A 14,747-nucleotide genomic window follows, 5' to 3' on the forward strand; every position below is an offset into this window, starting at 1 on the left:
TTGGGGAATTTCTACGGGTGAAACCTGAATTTCTCTCTTGGTTGAATTGAAAACTTCTCTTGCTCTCCATCTAAAGAGCTCTTATATATTTTCTGCTGTCTTCTAATATGTGTAACTTCTCTGATTTCTATTTGTTATTGTATTGAATAAATGGGTTTCCTTGTCATTCACTATTTGTGTTGGCTTTTGTGTAACTGGCATTTGGTGAGGAGTCAAAACAAAGGCTAGAGAAATGGCACTTTTTTTTGTTTTGAACCTAAAATTTTACTCTTAGCCTAGCAATATTTAGGGAGGTCAGAAAGGTATAATTCTAGTCTGGTACCCCTGTCAGAGACTGGAGAACAGAATAGCTAGACTTGTGGCCTTTCTCCTGATTCTCTCAAGTTAGGAAGCAGACTCCTCTGGTGAGGTGTGGGCAAGATTCCAGAAATATCTATCAATGTTTCTTGAAAGCTGCATTTAGAGCACCCATTGGAACATATATATCTTACCTAGATACTTCCATCTTACAACAGCATCTGATCAGTTTCTTCCAGACAATCCAACACTTTCATCAATTTTTCTCATATTCTTGCAATGTATTTTGGAAGACAACAAGGTCATCCAGGTACACCAACATTTCCATTTAATTCATATCTTTAACTACTTTTTCTTAAGCTACTGAAAAGGTGCAAGTGCCTTGTAGCATACACTCAAACTGGTAGAAAAGAATTGGGCAAATGAAATTTCTCTTCTATTTGTTTTCTTTTGTGCTAAGAATTTGATATTAACCATTGTGTAAGTCCAACATTGAATATCATTGAATATCTAGATAATGATCCAGGATATCTTCATCTTGTGGCTTGCTGGACTGGTCCACTTTAGTTCTTTTGTTCAAAATTTGATAGTCTACATACATTAATATTTCCTCTTTCTTCTTTCTATCACCATAATAGGTGATAGAAGATCTAATCAGCCTTAGTACACTCACCAGTACCCTCTGTCCCTGTGTTTAGAGGGCAGAGCAATGAACTACAAAATCTTTACTTAAGGAGGGATCTAGGTTAGCCATTTCTTCATTTCCCACCCAGCTACAATCCTTGGAACTTCTTAGGATTTCATCATGCCCCCTGTACTCAGTATCTTCATTCTTTCCTTCCCTCCTACTCCATCTTTCAGCTTTTTTTTGTGTTTTATCTTTCCCCATTAGATTGTCAACTCCTTGAGGGCACAGACTATCTTTCCTACTTGTATCTCTAGCATGCTTAGTGCACTGGACACATAGTGAGAACTTAATAAATATTTATTGACTAACTGATGCATATGGACTGTTGAACTCTATGATACCATTGACTAGCAGTTTATTCAGATAGCTTCAGATTAGAGACTCTTCTAAGACTTCTATTAAAAAGTTAAGGAATTGTGAGGTAGATATTGTGACCTGTACCTTAGTTACATTCCACATCCAATTCATGGCAGTGAGAACACTCTTCCTCTTGCTGAGCTTCTCTCTCAATTGATCCTTCCATTCTTTTTTATTCTTTTTATTAATTTATTTTGATTTATCAATAATCACTTCCAGAAGCTTTTGAGTTTAAAATTTTTCTCCTCCTCCCTCCCAATCTTTCCATTCTTTAGGAACTTCAACTCCAAGGAACAAATAGCCCCTACCAGGATAAACTCATTATTTCACATCTCATTACCATGCTGCTAACTCAAGCCTGGAAACCACCTCCCTAGAGAAGGTGGCACAACAAACTCCTCCCAAAGACTTCCTTTATAAAAGATAGACATTGGACTTCTCACTCAACCTACTTTGTATCTGCAGGTATAAAGTCCTACCTCACTGCTTACAATATTTTGCTACATCAATAGTATAAATAGTCTGTATGTTGTTCCAATAATCATTGATACTCTAGAGACATTTAACAGATTTGGACACATCAAAAATGCTGTCTACCTTCCTGGTAATGCCAAGATCATTCTGATATAGCCCAAATGTGGATAGTCCCTGTCATTCTATCCACAGAGTCCCAAATCTTTCATTGGATACGTAGATATGTTTCTCAGATGTCTCTCACAGAACAATTAGAATAGTGGTCACTTAGGATCCAATGTCTAGCACCACAGGTCATCCTACATCATCAGATTTCATAATAGCTTCCACATTCTTATGAATTCCAGCGTAATGGATCTATAAACAACTGGTATTGCCATCAAAGTGGCCTCTATTCCTGACCCTTCTCACTTCCCAAAGCTCCTCTAGTCTCACTCAGCTTCTGTTAAATAAATGCCTCTACTGCCAAAAGCACTCAGTACATATATGTCTATTTAATCCATATTTGAAGCAGAAGGTAGCTCTGGTTCTTTGGCTGCACTGTGTTGATGGGGTCCTTGCATTAGACTATTCTAAGAGACTGTCGCATGAAAACCATTTCAGAAAAATCAAATCAGCTAATCCAAATCTTAAGTTACTTTTGATTTAGAAGGCAAAGATAGTGAACATATGGCATTTATTCATCAAATGTTATCAATTTTTAAAGTTCTGTATAAAAGAACCATAATAGGGATCTTATGACAAGGTTACAGATGTTCAGGGTATACCCCTAACCTTTGAATATAAAATATTATTATATAGATGTAAAGGGAATGTTTAGCTAGCAGGCTTTCCTACAGAATGTCCCTTTGTGCTTCAGGCATTTTCCATAAAGGATTAGATATAATGATCTCATTATCTACATCATTCATATATCTTTGCCTTTCAGTTTTTCTTTTTATTCTTTTGTCCCTTTTTGGGTACTGACATTAGGATAACAAAAGGTTGAATATAACACTTCATCTTCTTATTTTTCACCTTGACCTTCTTCTTTCATAATGTTTCTAAGAAGTGAAGTCTTTTAGTAATAATCTTTTAATATATATGTTTATACATATATGCATATATGTATATGCATATATAGTAGGAATGCCAAACATCGCTATACCACTGAGATTTAGTTCCTGAATTAATATATTTTGTGTCTGGGTTATTTGTCGATCTAACTTAGATTTTTAAGCCCTTCAGGCAGAAATGGTATCTTTGTATTGAATACAATATAAAGCACATAGTCGCTACTCAATAAATTGATGAATATGAGGCTCACATTGTAAGACATTATTACTTAGTAGTGGAGAGAAGGTCAAAATAGTCAATCAAACAAACCACAAGTATTTATTAAGCACTTAGTATGTGGCAGGCACTGTTAAGTACTGGGTATACAAGCACAGAAGTAAGACAATCCCTGCCCTCAAGAAACTTACATTCAGGTTCAGATGTCCTTAACCTTTTCTGTGTCATTGACCTCTTTGTCAGTCTTGTCAAATCTGGGGACCCTTCTCAGAATAATGTTTTTAAATGAAGAATGTGCTAAATTTCAGTTAGAGGTTAGTGAAAGTCAAGACATAATTTTTTCTCCATCCTAGTTCATGAATCTGAAATCTCCTCATGTTAAAAATGTCTGTGCTAAATTAAGGGAGTAAGGAATATTTACCCAACAGATCTATGGATAAGGTAAGAATTTATGACCAAACAACAGATAGAGAGACTTACAGGATGTAAAATGAATAATTTTTTTTACATTGAATTAAAGGTTTTGTACAAACAAAACCAATGCAGCCAAGGTTAGAAAGAAAGCAAGAAATTGGGAAAAAAAAATTTTTATAACAAGTTTCTCGCATAAAGGCCTCATTTCTCAAATACATACAGAACTTAGTCAAATTTATAAGAACACAAGTCATTCCCCAATTGACAAATGGTCAAAGGATATGAACAAAGTGTCTTCAGAAGAGTAAATCAAAGCTATCTGTAGTCATATGAAAAAATATTCTACAGCATTATTGATTAGAGAAATGTAAATTAAAACAACTCTGAGGTACCACCTCATACCTATCAGATTTGCTAATATGACAGAAAAAGAAATGACAAATGTTGGAGGGAATGTGGGGAAATTGGGACACTAATGTACTATTTGTGGGTTGTGAACTCCAATCGATGATGGTTGTGATCCAATCATTCTGGGGAACAATTTGAAACTATGCCCAAGAGGCTATAAAATTTTACATACCCTTGGTCCCAGCATACAAAAGATATCAAAGAAAAAAGAAAAGGACCTATATGTACAAATATATATGCATATATATAATACATATGTATATATACATATATTCTATGTATGTATATATGTAAACACACATATATGTGTTAGCTGTTTTTGTGGTGGCAAAGAATTGGAAATTGAGAGCATACCCATCAATTGGGGAATGGCTGAACAAGGTATGGCATATGACTGTGATGAAATACTATTGTACTATAAGAAATGATGAGTAGGACAGTTTCAGAAAAAACTTAGGAAGACTTATATGAATTGATGCAAAATGAAGTGAGCAGAACCAGGAGAATATTGTACATGGTAGCAACAATATTGCATGATGAACAACTGTGAATGACTTAGCTATTCTCAGCAGTACAATGAGCCAAGACAGTTTTTTTTTTGGTTAGGCAATGGGGTTAAGTGACTTGCCCAGGGTCACACAGCTAGTAAGTGTCAAGTGTCTGAAGCTGGATTTGAACTCAGGTCCTCCTGACTCCAAGACCATAGCTCTATCAACTGTGCCACCTAGTTGCCCCTAATCCAAGACAATTCCAAAGGACTTCTGGTGAAAAATACTATCCACCTCCTGAGAAAGAACTGATAGTCTGAATGCAGATCAAAGCAAACTTTCTTAATTTAGTTTTCTCGGTTTTTTTTTTTTGGTTTATGTTTTCTTTTGTAACATGGATAATATAAAGTATGTTTTGCATGATTGTACATGTATAATCTATATAAAATTGCTTGCCCTCTCAAGGAGGAGGGAGTAGAAGGAAAGGAGAGAATTTGGAACTCAAATTTTTTAAAAAATGAATGTTAAAAATTGTTTGTACATGTAATTGAGAAAAACAAATTTGAAAAAGAATATCTGTGCTAGGAAGATACAAGACATATCAGAATGGTTTCTAGAGAAGATTTATTTAGTTTGAGTAGTAACAGAATTTGCGGATGGAGCCTGCAGGACAGTAGATGGTCATACTCTTTCCAGTAGCATGATTTGATTATTGTTCCCTGAGCTAGAAGTGGAAACGAAGGGAACCCAAATAGTGGTAGGACAGATGGCAAGATAACTAGACAGTGGTTATTTGAGTGAATAGCCAAAAGGGAGGAAGCATGGTTAATAGTTGTACCTTTCATGACAGAAAACCTGACCCTTTGAGGATAAGATGAAAAATAGGTAAGTTTCAGTTTAGGGTAGCAATGTAATGACATTGTAAAATGACATTGTAAAACTCTGGGAAGCCAGGATCAGCATGCCTTGTTAATCAAGGAAGGTAAGCTTTAGAGAGGCATTTCAAGAAGGCTCTAAGCCTTGGCAAGCCATGAAAAGTCCTTGGACAACATGAAGGTACTAAATCAAAAGAGGATAGGCTTTAGACATTTGAGGTGTGTAAGGGTGTCATACCAAGCCTACATCATGTTTAAAGAAGTGGGAAACTTTTTAGATGTTTAGTAAGTCTTTAAGTCTGAGTCTATATAATCCAGAGGTAGGAAAACTCCAGACAATCATGAAAACAATTAATCTGTACTTTGTTATATGCTAAGAATCTAGCTTTTTGAACTGGGAAAGATTTTGTAGATGCTTTAACCAGACTATTATAGGATCATAAATCAAGAGCTGGAAGGGACCTTGGGGATCATACAGTCTGACTTTTTCAATTACAGATGTGGAGACTAAGATCCACAGAAGGGAAGTAACTTGTCCAGTGTTGCACAACTAATCAATGGTAAGGACAGAATTTGAACTCTAGACTCCAGTTTCAATGTTTTTTGTATTATATCATACTGCATCTCACTCATTTTTTATGCTTATTGGATTAGATTTTGTTAATAATTGTAGTTTATAATAGTTTTTAAAAGTAGAACTGTATTTTGTCCTATATTACAATGAATATTAGATTCCTAATCAAAATTGGTTGGAACTTCCCTCTGTAAGAGCATCTAGTATTTCTAGGTTCATATAGGTATTTTGAAACAAATGCATTTGACTATGGCTCCTATAGAAAGGTACGAATGCATACATATACTCCTCCCAATACTCAGAAAACTCCACTGGTTCTCTCTTACATTCAAGATCATGGAGTCAGAAGTCCTGAGCTCAAATTCTGCTTCAGATTCGTGGAATATTTTTCCTCATTGCAACTAATTGTGATTCCTGGATATTGATCAAAGTTCAAAATTCCCTTGACATAGTCAGCTGTGGATTTGTTTTGTTTGACTATGCTTATTTGTTACAAAAGACATTTGCTTTTAAATTTTAAATGGAGGAGAGGGAGGCAGGATTTAGCAGAAATAGAGGAATTAGCAATAGGGATGTCAAAAAAGAAAAGAGTATCTTTGTAGAATTTTTAAAATGAACAGAAGAGAACAGAAGGAAACACAGTCAAACAGGGCAGTTTTGACACTAACATGTTGGATTTGTCATTCTTTAAAGTCAAATCTGTATAGATAAGATTCATGGTTTCATGTGCAATCTTCTTTTCTGTTCTTCATTGTAAATGGGAATGCTCAAGTGCGATGATATTTGTCAAGTACTGAACAAAAACATTAAATTAAAAAATTCTTCTTCCCAGAAAACATAATTTAATATTCTCTTGAATCTATGATTTCATCAATGAAGGTTCTCTTTCCATGGTAAAGCTTGTAATCCATCCATGTTTTCACATCATTTGCAATTCTTGCCCACGTTCTCTCATAAATTCTCCACAGAGATTCAGCCCAAGATGACAAAAATGCCTTTTTTGGATTTCTTAACACTGTATAGATTCTATTGGAGTATGTGACCTGTTCCTTGGTAATCTGTAACTCTCACAATGTAGTCAATCCATCTTTCTTTTCTGGTCATATATTTCTCTGACGACAACCTTTATACTGTGTCTCCTGTGTAATTCCTCAATCATAATGTGCTGAAGCTTTCTTTTGCCCTCTGTACATCTCTGAATTGTTCTTTGGGTGATCCTCAACTCTAATTCTTCAGAGACTGATATGACATGACTGGCAATCATATTGCATTGACAGAAGAAAATTGGAATTAAAAAATATGGGCCTTTATATAAACAGGCAGTTTTCAGATGAAAAAATCAAAGCTGTCTATAATCATATGAAAAAATGCTACAAATCACTATTGATTAGAGAAATGCAAACTAAAACAATTCTGAGGTACTATTTCACATATATCGGATTGGCTAATGTGACCGAAAAGGAAAATGACAAGTGTTGGAGGGAATATGAGAAAATTGGGACACTAATGCACTGTTGGTACAGTTGTGAACTGATCCAACCATTCTGGAGAGCAAATTGGAACTATGCCCAAAGGGTTACAAAATTGTGCATATTCTTGGTTCCAGCAATACCACTACTAGATCTGTATCCCAAATAGTTTAAAGTGTGTTGGGGGGTGGGGATTTATTTGTGCAAAAATATTTGTGGCAGCTATTTTTGTGGTGGCTAAGAATTGGAAACTGAGGGGATATCCATTAATTGGGAAATGGCTGAATAAATTATGGCACGTGATTGTAATGGAACATTACTGTTCTATAAGAAGTGACAAGCAGGATAATTTCATAAAAACCTGGAAAGGCTTATATGAACTGAAGCAAAATGAAGTAAGCAGAATCAAAAGAACATTGTACATAGTTGCAGCAATATTGTGAATGACAGGTATTTTCAGCAATACAATGATATAAAAGCAGTTCCAAAGGACTCATGTTGAAAAAATGTTATCCACATCCAGAGAAAGAACTAATGGAATCTGAATGCAGATTGAAGTATGCTCTTTTTCACTTTTTTTTGCATTTTTTTTGTTTGTGTCTTCCTTCACAACATGAATAATATGGAAATATGATTGCACATGTATAACCTATATAAAATTGCTTACTGTCTGAAGGAGGGGGTGAGGAGTGGGAAAGGCAGAGAATTTGGAACTCAAAATTTTTAAAAAATGAATGTTAAAAATTTTACATATAATTGGGAAAAACTTAAAAACCATGGACCTTTGCTTCAGAGAGTTTAGTATCATGAAAAGAACTATACCGTTCAGCAACCTGACCAACTCTCCTCCTATTCAATTCTGGCGCAGATTATTTTCCATTTGCAGTGTTTGTCCAGGATATAGGTATTGATGTTGATCCAGTCAAGTACATATCACAATCTGGACAATAGGCATTCTTTACCCACTTAATTTTTTCCTGTGTAGATAGCTAGATCTAACTCTTGAGTAATGATGGATCTTGTTTGCAGTGGTGTGCAAAGTCCTTGGGACAAGCAATATTTGGATAGGGTTTTATTTTATGACTGCAATAGTTACATGTATGTACTCCTACTGACCTAAGGATGACTCAGAACATTTTACCTTGATCAGATGAAACTGGCATAAGCTGATTTTCTGAACTTTAGTTAGCCTCTGTCAGTTGAATGCTAAATTCTGTGCACATTTTATTATATTTGTAATTCTATGATTTTAAATAATAGATATCACTTCAAGGAAACATGCAAAAATTCTACCGCTTAAAGATCACACTTCAGTGACTGTGACAGATATTGTAATAACTACTGTGGTGTGGTAAAGACAAGAGTTTCAAGGATCATTCAAGCCCACAAGGAAAAAGGAGTAGCCTCACCAAGTCACCAAAGAAAATAAAGTTAAATGAAAGCAATGTCTACAACTGGCAAATTGTTGCTATGAAACAGCTTAATTAAGTTTTATATTTCAGTTAATTAGTACTGATTGCTGGCTTAAGATAGTTTGGTCTCTCATAGCAGCTCTGATTTGTATGTGTTTCATAACTGTGAATTGGGAGCGAAAGAAAGGGGCAGTGACAGACATGGGTGAGAGAGAGAGAGAAAGAGAACATAGATTTTGTCAGGATTGTTGGGATTTTTTTTCTGACTGGGGGCTCCAGAGATCAATGAAAGAGAATTTTTTAAATATTATCTTCCATTTCTTCCTATAGCAAGGCAAAAGCTTGATATGGGCTTTTCTCTTGGAAAAAAAAAAAGAACCCTGAATCATGAGTAAGTAGACTTAATGGAAGGAGGTATGGGAAGTAAGAAACAGGACTGTTTTCCTCATGGGAAGTTAGCCTCAGGCAATTTTACTTTCCTATTGTTCTTTCCTGAAGTTAAAAGGTGAAAATCTGCTCCTAAGTGTGAGGTGAAATTAAAGAAAAGTTACATCCAATGGGTACAGCTGAAGGGAGGAATTGGGTCAACCCCCACAAAGATGGAGGACATCCTATAGGGAATAACTAGTTTTCCTACTAAGACAAACAACTATAACCCTGCACACTGACGCATCTAGAATGTTTTTCTTCACTTTTGTTTCTTAGGAACCCTTAATTTTCTTCAAGGCTCAGCTCAAGTACAATCTCCTTCAAAAAGGATTTTCCTGATTCTCCCAGTTGTTAGTGCTACCCTGCCATAGATTTATTTCATATATATCCTGTATTTACTTCTTGTGAACACAAATTCTCTCATTAAGCTTTGTGAGGGTATGAACTGTCACACTTCTTAAAAAATTGTATCCTTATCCTCTATTAAAATATCTGGAACATAGTAGACACAATAAATGCTTGCTAACTGATGAAGCCTTCTTTGTAAGGTCTTATATATGAATTTGTGTTCTATCTAGTATAGCTTTTAGGTGACATATTTCTTCAATTGGCAAGGGGACCAAATGTTTGCTGGTTCCTATGTTCTTTTATATTCTCTATTATGGTTATTCTTTCTTCAGTTAAACTTCTAGAGGGAATGATGATCATCTGTACCAAAGTCTGTTTCTCTAACCGTTTCTCATTTTGTGGTCTTGACAGTTGATCTGAGTAAGTTGCTAGGTTTGCTTTAATTATTTTATTTGCAAACTTTATCTTCTCATTTTCATTCTTTTGATTTGATATTTTGAACTTTGCTCTAACCAGTTGATGATCTGAGAATATATAGAAAGATGATTTGGAAATGATTTGCTATATCAGCAACCGATTGGTTTTTGTCTGATAAAATAATTGACTTTTTTTTTTGTTATGTTTGTTGCTTACCATGTCTGACACCATCTGATTCTTTTAGAGAATCTAAGAAAATCACTTTGTAGTCTGCCAGTCTTTATTCTTTTTTTTCCATTTCTTAATCCTGAACCATACTTTCTAATATATTTTATAACCATATTTTCTATGCTCTGTTTGGCATCGAAGTCATTGGGCAGTATAATATATGTTAATTTCATTTGGAGGCTTTTATCAAGTTCTTTGTAGAATTTCTATTCTTCTTCAACTTGTGTAACTTAAGTTTTCTTTATTCCTATAGTAATCTTTTTCACTTTTGAGCATTTTACATACCATGAACATTGCAGTAAGATAACTAAATATCCTGCAAAATTATATTTCTCTTTGTCTTTGGAAATATGATGAAATCAACTCAATCACTTTCTTTATTGCCCTAATAAGCGTTTGATGAATTAAATTACACTGTCCCTCCAAGTAAGTCTTTCTATTTAGTTGCAACTTCCTTTTGTCTTCTGTTTTGATTTACAGCAAGAATGTTTATATTGAAATAATTCAGTTACTGCCATAGTCAGAGAATTAATCACTGCTAGTGATGAATCTTTCTACTCTTAAGAATTGGATAGATAAATGGGATTTGAGAAGAGATATTACAAGCAGCAAAGCCAGTTGTGAGGAGTATAGGGATGACTAAGAATCCTGCAGAAGCAAGTAAATAGCTCAGGGATCTTCAAGAATGTAGAAGAAAAGGTCTGGTTTGGCCCAAAGAAACCATCAATCAATCAACATTTATTAAGTGTCTACATTCACCTGTGGCTCCAAGAAGCTGTAGCATAAGCAACAGCCACACCCCAGCAAAACTGTCTGGGCAGACTGGCCAAACCAGGTTGAGGGTAACTGACAGGCTTCAAACCTGTCAGTGAGTTAGGGTAATGGCTACCCCAAACATGTGAAGACTTCCTCTGGTGGAATGAGTGAATGAGAACAATTTGTTCTGATGTCCATGAAAGTGACTGATGCAGACTCTGTGGAGGTCTTAGAGCTTGGTCAGACATTGAAGATGTCAAGGTCATCCACTGCATACTGGACCATCAATGGTGATCTTGATTTTTGTCTTGCCACTGGACTTCAATGACTCTGAAAGAGACAGTAAGGCTGATGACTTTGTGAAACTTTTTAACTTAAATCCAATTCGTGGGTAAGTCAATAACATCAACCATCAAATTGTGATGTCATCGGTCCTCTTCAAAAATAAAGTGCAACAGCAATTTAATAAGGCATTATGCTACTACTAAGGCGTGATACTAAGTACTGGAGTATACAAAAAGAGGCAAAAGACAGTTCCTGCCCTTAAGGAGTTTATAATATGATGGGAGAGACAACTTGCAAAGAAATATATACAAGGCAAGCCATATACAGGATAAATAGAAAATAATTAACAGAGTGGAGGCACTAGAATTAAGATGGGTTGGAGAAGGTTTCTGGTCAAAGATGGGGTTTTAATTGGGACATAAAGGAAGTGAAGATCAGTAGTTGGGGTGAAGGAGGAAAGAGTTCCAGGCATGGGGGACAGCTGAAAACAATGCCTGGAACTGAGAGGTGGAGTGTCTTATTTGTGGGACAGTCAGGAGGCTAGTGTCACTGGATGGAAGAGTAGGGGGCAGGAGCAAGGTGTGAAAAGATTGCAAAGGTTGGAAGGGGCTAGGTTATAAAGAGCCCTGAAGAGTAGGTTATGAAGGGCCAAACAACATTTTGTCTTTGATCCTTGAGGCAATAGGGAGCAAATGGAATTTATTGAATAGGGGGATGAAATGGTTAGACCTGCACTTTAGGGAAATAACTTTAGTGGCTGAATGGAAGATAGATTGAAGTGGGGAGAGACTTGAGGCAAGTGGACACACCATCACACTATTGCAATAATCCAGGTATGAGGTTATGAGGGCCTACTCTAGAGTGGTCATGGTGTCAAAGGAGAGAAGGGGGTCTTTTGGAGTTATTGAAAGGTGCCTAAACAATAAACTTCTTATATCACCTCTAAGGGCCCTTTTCATTGAAACCAAAAGCAAAGGTAGAATTAACCACTGTATAAGACCTTTCAAAAAATGATGCATCAATTAACATGCATTTATTATGCCTATTATGCCTATTATGTTCCAGATGTTATAATTGGGACTGGTGATACAATTTTTTTAAGTGCAACAGTTTATGCCCTCAAAAAGTTTACAGAGGGTATTTGTGTTCACAAGAAGTAAAGATAGGATATATATGAAATAAATATATTGGAGGATGGCATTAGTAACTGGGAGAATCAAGAAAGTCCTTCTGAATAACATTGTACTTGATCTGAGTCTTGAAGAAGTTAGGAGTTCCCAAGAGATAGAACTGAGGAAGAACATTCTAGATGCAGCAGTGTGAAGGGTTGGAGTTGTTTGCATTATTTCTTTTTACCATGGAATTTGGAGGGGGGATAAATGTAAATTTAGACAGTACAAAATGTAAAATCTTGACATACAAAGTACAAGAGTGATGTTTAAAATGAATCTGAAAAGATGATAAGGAAAAACTGACCTCTTGAAAAAAATCAAAATGCCTTATGTAAGGCTGTTTTGCAACTAGAAGGGCAAATCACTTATTTAAACTGTCACATTTGCATCCCTTAAACACAGTGTTTTGTTTCATTTTGTATTCTAAAATAGAAGTTTGATATAGAAGGAAAATAGTAATAAAAATCACATTCATCAAAGCATAAAGCTTTAAAGTATAGAATATTTAGAAAAGGGTTCAATGCTTAGATCAATGTCTATAATAAATCGTTAACTAGTGTCTGACAGCTTTTCCCTAGTAATTTTGTAACAATTTTCTTATTCATTTGAATGAGTAATGAATACCATCCAAACCAGATTTATTCTGATTTGTTTGTCTTCTTACCTTATAATCAATACATAATATAATGAATAACTTTCCAAACCTACATTTGGCTAGGAATTTTAATTTCAAGACAATAACTATTATACTTATAAAAATTTCAAGCAGGATATGATTTTTCCCACTTGTGAAAATTCCTATAATTCTGCAGAGCCACAAATTAGTTGTTATTCTATCCAAGAATGTGCTTTAGGCAAGATTTTGTCGCAAAGCTCTGCCAGAGGCTCTCTTCAGAGGATAGCAATGAATTTATTCAGTTTAAAATACAACTTATAACAATGGAAATTAATTAAAATAGATTTAGTTCTAAGGACGACATTAAGAGGAAAAGAAACATTTGAACAGAACAAGGTAATGAATGTTTTTCATTCAAAAGTGTACCTCATTCATTTTGCCCCTTTTTTTCCTGAGGGCATGTAGGGCGCAATAATATGCCTTTAGTCATAACCACCTTCTTTTTCCTTTTTAAATTCCAAGGAAGAGTCAGATCCTAAGTGGGGAAAAATAATCTTAACTAAATTTGCTAGAAGATTGAATCTTTGATAATGGGATTTTGCTACATAAAAGACATCTAGGTCTCATTTATTTTAAGGTTGTGAGAAGGAAGTGTAAACTTAGAAAGTAGTATAATTGTTGCTTAGGAAAAACTCAAGAGAATTAGAATTATCTTGAACTCGAGTCAAGGTTGAAGCTTTGGGAAATTATTTAGTGATTTTTGGCAGAGGTTTGTGTCAGTCTTTTATTAGATTTGGATCATAGGAGTTTATGCCTGCCTATGTATTTTAATCTGTTTTAAATTTGAATGTCCTCTCCTCTCTGTAAAGGCAGTTGCCTTATGTCATTTAGGAGTGATAATCAGACAGGGCAAATCTTCCTAGCTAAAGGTTGCAGACAGGTGATTTGTAGGAAAGGAAAATGGAAATAAAAGGAAAGAGGTCTGTGGGGACTACAAATTTTCCTCTCCTCTCTCCCTTCCTAGAAGTTTGGTGGCAAGCCAGTAAACTAAGTAAGAACAATTTAAGGAATGTCTCTCTGCTCATACTTCACTTAAAAAAAAATGAGGCCATTTAAAGAGAGTTCCTTCTCTCCTCCTCCTCATTTCACAGCTCCCATTCATTGCTCCTTGTTGACTTTTTTCTTCATGCCAGTTTTGGATGATGAAGGGGCATTTTTCTTACTAAGGCCAACACTCCTCTTCTGAAATTCCCTATTACTGTAGTAGGTACAACTATCTTTTCAGTCACCCAAGTTCAAAATCTTGGTGTCATCCTCCTTGACTGCTTTCACTCACCCAATATATTGCATTAAACACCAAATTATGCCATTTCTCTTTTTACAACTTCTTTCATATATGTACCCTTCATATACACACACACACACACACACACACACATACATATATATATACATACATATGTATACATATGCATGTGTGTGTATATATAATTTTTGGTAAATAGTATTTTTTTTAATTATGTGTAAAAATAGTTATTTTTTTAAAAAATTTCTTTATTTTAAGCTTCAATACAAAACTTAAATACATAATAAGAAAAGAAAAAGAAATATAATACAAACTTAAATATTAAAACTTAAATACAAAATAAGAAAAGAAAAAAAGCATTGCCATGTGCACAGCAGAACTTAAGAGAGAATTCAAAATATATGGCAATAAATTTCCATTTCAAGAAAGCCTGTATAATAAGTACTATACATAGTCTTCAAA

The sequence above is a fragment of the Vombatus ursinus genome, unplaced genomic scaffold (genome assembly GCF_900497805.2).
Source record: "Vombatus ursinus unplaced genomic scaffold, bare-nosed wombat genome assembly UNPS02014779.1, whole genome shotgun sequence".
NCBI classification, from domain to species: domain Eukaryota; kingdom Metazoa; phylum Chordata; class Mammalia; order Diprotodontia; family Vombatidae; genus Vombatus; species Vombatus ursinus.